This window comes from Haliaeetus leucocephalus, unplaced genomic scaffold (assembly GCF_000737465.1).
Source record: "Haliaeetus leucocephalus isolate CR32 unplaced genomic scaffold, Haliaeetus_leucocephalus-4.0 Scaffold2, whole genome shotgun sequence".
Classification (NCBI taxonomy): Eukaryota; Metazoa; Chordata; class Aves; order Accipitriformes; family Accipitridae; genus Haliaeetus; species Haliaeetus leucocephalus.
This window is the reverse complement of record NW_010972438.1, coordinates 13,937,940-13,943,219: the sequence shown is the minus strand read 5'-3', so window position 1 is coordinate 13,943,219 and position 5,280 is coordinate 13,937,940.

The following is a 5,280-nucleotide window of genomic DNA, read 5'->3' as shown; positions in this document are numbered from 1 at the left end:
GTCCCGCTCCCTGCCCCCTCCCCCCCAGGGGAGACACAACCCCCATAACAGGGGGGTTCAGCCCCCCCCCACATAGCAGCCGTGGCCGGGCACCCCTGTGATGAGTTGTGTCCGGCCTCTGGGAGCTGCGAGGCACTGGGGCAGAAGGGGGGCTTCGGCCCGGACGGGTGCAGGGGGGCCTGGGTGTACCGGGGAGGGGGCCGCGGCCCCGGGACCCCCCCCCAGCGGGAGCCCCTCGGCCCTGGGGCGGGCAGCATTGCATGCCCACCCCTGGGATGCGGCACCCACTGCCCCAGCTGCAAGGGGGGGGGTGTCAGGATGTGTAATGTATAGATATGTGTGCGTGTGGGGAACGTGCAAACGTGTGTGTGTGTGTGTGTGTGTGTATCTAATGCTGTAACCAAATGGAAACTTCCAGCTAAGCTGGGTATATATTATGGTTGTGTAGGGGGAAAGTGTATGTCATGTATATTATATATATAAAATGTGTAATACTTATTATTTATTGTAATAGCTATATGTACATTTAAAAGAAACGTAAGTGCACGCATACCTATAAACACACAGGTATGTATTTTTAAAATATTGACATAAACATATAAAAATTTAAAGCAAATATACATGGGTGGGTGGGGGTGTGAGAGAGGCCGGGCAGTGCAATGCTCTCGCGCACGTTTGCGTGGCCGTGAGCGCGTGTGGCACACTCCCTGAGTGAACCCCGCAGCCCCGCAGGCGCAGAGCCCCCGGGGTGTCTGGGTGGGTGCTCCTCTCCCTTCCCCCCCAAAGAGGTGGTAGGCAACAGGACACACATGTATGAGTATATGAAGATACAAATATTTGAGTAAAATATATGGGGGGAGGCTGTGTGTGTATGTGTGCTTCTCAGAGAGGGAGAGATACACAGAGACTGGGAGAAAGTAGCCCCAGCACGCACACACATTCTCTCCCTATATGTGCATATATACTTATATAGACACAGAGAGCGAGTCTTGTTCATGTACACACCTCTCATATACGTACGTAAGAGAGCTGTTCACACATACACACATGCTCCTCTCTCACATGCTCTGTATATGCATATATACATGTATACTGGGAGCGAGCTGTTCTCACACAATTACTCTTGCTATATATACGCACATATATAGGGAGATATGCATACATATTTATAAACATATAGAGACGCACTTCTATCTTGGTGTATATATGCATATATACATATGTACAGAGAGGCTGAAAGGTGCACACATGGTTCTCTGTCACTATATATGTATATAGGCATATATAGAACTGGGGGGGTGAGAGCAAGTGCATGCTGTGCAAACACACAAACAATAGTCTCACTGTACACACACACATACATGTATGCATATATACTTATATGGGGGCGGGAGACCTGGTCTTTCTCACACACACTCTTCTCTCTCAACCTCTCTCTATATGCACATATACACACACACACTGAGACAGCAAATGTGTGGTATTTCACAACACACACACTACCCCCCCTTGATATATAGAATTGCATTTATACATCTATACTTAGCTCTTTATGCACAAATACATACACAGTATTCTCTCTCGCTAGATACTTATATGCATAGATACATACATACACAAAGTGAGCGAGAGCTGGTCACAGGTTATTCTCTTACTGTCTCTATAAAGATATATTCATATATACTTGAGAAAAAGAGCGAGAGCTATTCTCACTACTTTTAAACACACACATTTTCTATCATTCTCTTTCTCCCCACCACATATACATGTATAATCTCTGGGGTGCATAAATGTATGCATATATAGATGTGTGTGTGTATATATTTTCTCTCTGTATGGATATACATACGTAGAGAGCAAGCAAGAGTTTTTCTCACACACACAATATTCTTTCTATATAGATGCATATATACATGTATACTTACATATATACAGAGAGACTGTTCACACATAATTCTTTATATATGCATATATACATATATAATTAGAGCACTGCTTACACAAACATGCACTGTTCTCTCTCCATATATGGTGCATATGTATCTATATACTGAGATGTTCTCACACACACAATACTCCTTTCTCTTGCTGTATGTATACATACATGCATATATACTCTATATACAGAGTTGTTCACACATGTAATTCACTACATATACAGACTTAAGGAGAGAGCTGTTCCCACACTGTTGTCTTGCTATACACACACACACACGTATGTGTGTATATAGAGGGGGAGAGCTGTTCACACACGTAATTCACTACATGTATGTATATATATACACACACTTAGCGAGAGAGCTGTTCATACAAATTCTCTTGTGCTATATACACTTTATATATATATATATATATATATATATACACACACGTGTGTATATACAAAGAGAGCGCACTGTTCTCACACAAAAACACCCCCGTCCCCATATGCATCTATACATATATACACACCCACATGTGCATATATACTGTATATATGTGTATATATACAGAGCGCACTGTTCTCAAACACACAATTCCCTCACTACATATTTATACATACATGTGTACTTAGGGAGAGAGCGAGCTGTTCACACACACACAATTCTCTCGTTATATATAAATATACATATCTAGAGGCATATATGCCTACATACTTATATAGCATCATAGAATGAATCATAGAATGGTTTGTGTTGGAAGGGGCCTTAAAGATCATCTAGTTCCAACCCCTCTGCCATGGGCAGGGACACCTTCCACTAGACCAGGTTGCTCAAAGCCCCATCCAACCTGGCCTTGAACACTGCCAGGGATGGGGCATCCACAGCCTCTCTGGGCAACCTGTTACAGTGCCTCACCACCCTCACAGTGAAGAACTTCTTCCTTGTATCTAAGCTAAATCTACCCTTTTTCAGTTTAAAGCCATTACTCCTTGTTCTATCACTAGATGCTCTTGTAAAAAAGTCCCTCTCCACCTTTCTTGTAGGCCCCCTTTAGGGACTGGAAGGCCTTTATAAGTTCTGCCCAGAGCCTTCTCTTCTCCAGGCTCAACAACCCCCAACCCTCTCGGCCTGTCCTCATAGGAGAGGTGCTCCACCCCCTGATCATCTTCATGGCCCTCCTCTGGACTCGCTCCAACAGGTCCATGTCCTTCTTATGCTGGGGGCCCCAGAGCTGAATGCAGTACTCCAGGTGGGGTCTCACCAGAGCGGAGTATAGGGGGGGAAATCACCTCCCTCATCCTCCTGGCCACGCTTCTTTTGATGCAGCCCAGGATACGGTTGGCTTTCTGGGCTGCAAACACAGATTGCCTGGTCATGTTGAGCTTCTTGTCGGCCAACACCCCTGAGTCCTTCTCCTCAGGGCTGCTCTCAATCCAGTCATCGCCCAGCCTGTATTTGTGTTTGGGATTGCCCTGACCCACGTGCAGGACCTTGCACTTGGCCTTGTTGAACTTCATGAGGTTCGCACAGCCCCACCTCTCAAGTCTGTCAGGGTCCCTCTGGATGACATCCCTTCCCTCCAGCACGTCGACCGCACCACACAGCCTGGTGTCGTTGGCAATCGTGCTGAGGGTGCGCTCAGTCCCACTGTCCATGTCGCTGGCAAAGATGTTCAACAGCACCGGTCCCAATAACGACCCCTGAGGAACGCCACTTGTCGCTGGTCTCCACTCGGACATCGAGCCGTTGACTGCAATTCTCTGAGTGTGACCTTCCAGCCAGTTCCTTATCCCCCAATTTAGAGACAAGGATGTCATGCGGGACAGTGTCAAACGCTTTGCACAAGTCCAGGCAGGTGATGTCTGTTGCTCTTCCTTTGTCCACCAACGCTGTAACCCTGTCGTAGAAGGCCACCAAATTTGTCAGGCACGATTTGCCCTTGGTGAAGCCATGTTGGCTGGCACCAGTCACCTCCTTATTTTCCATGTGCCCTAGCATAGGTTTCCATAAGGATCCGCTCCATGATCCTGCTGGGCACAGAGGTGAGACTGACTGGCCTGTAGTTACCCAGGCCTTCCTTTTTTCCCTTTTAAACAGGGAATATACACACACACATCCACATGAGCACACACCTAAGTCTCTCGCTATGTAAAAAATATGCATATATACACGTACATAATGAAAGACAGACCTGTTCTCTCTCTCACACACACACCTCTCTTGAGCAAATACATATGCGCACGGATATATACAGGGAGGGAGAGATGTTCACACACAGAGAGTTCTCTGTCCCTGTATGTACATGCAAACACATACATACTTATCTAGAGAAAGGGGGAGAGAGCTGTTCAAACACTAGTCTCCTACTACACGTGCATAAACACATATGCATATACACATACACACAGGTATTGGGGAAGAGAGATCTGCTCTCTGATAGACACGCACACGTCTATCTCTCAATATGCACACATACACACATATATATACACACACAGAGCGAGTGAGCACGCACTTTTCACACACAGCCACACATTACCCCCTCTATAGAAAATTGCATACCTACAGCTCTACTTGGAGAGAGGGCTGTTCACACACAAATGCATGCACAGTACTCTCTCTCTGCCCTCCCCCCGATACATACATGCAGAGAGCTGTTCACACACATTCTCTCTCTTGCTCTATCTATATTTTTAGACATATATACATAACCAAATGAGCAAGAGCGATTCATACACACGACCACATTTTCCATCACTCTTTCCACCTGCTCCACCCCCCCGTCTCTGGGGTGCATAAATATATGCATATGTATGTATATATCTCAATATATTCTCTCTCTCTATGTATATGCATAAGTAGAGAGAGCAAGTGCCAGTCTCACACACACTACTTTCTCTTGCTATATATATGAATATATAGATACATATATACACAGATTGTTCATACACATAGCGCTGTCTCTCCATATATACATATATAATTAGAGTGCACATGACATTTACACAAAACCACACTATTGTCTCCCCATATGTATGCATACATATGTATATACTTAGTGAGCTGTTCACACACAATACTCCTCTCTTGCTATATGTATACATATATATGCATATAAACATATATGTGCTCTATATATAGACTGCTGTTCTCAGATACTTTTCTCACTACATATATATAGATATATACTTAGAGAGCTGTTATCACTCACAATTCTCTTCCCGTATATACACACACGCATATAATTAGAGAGAGAGAGAGAGAGAGAGAGCTGTTCACTCACACAATTACACAATTTTCTCTTGCTATACACACACACATATACGCATATATACTTAGATATTGGCAGGGGGAGAGG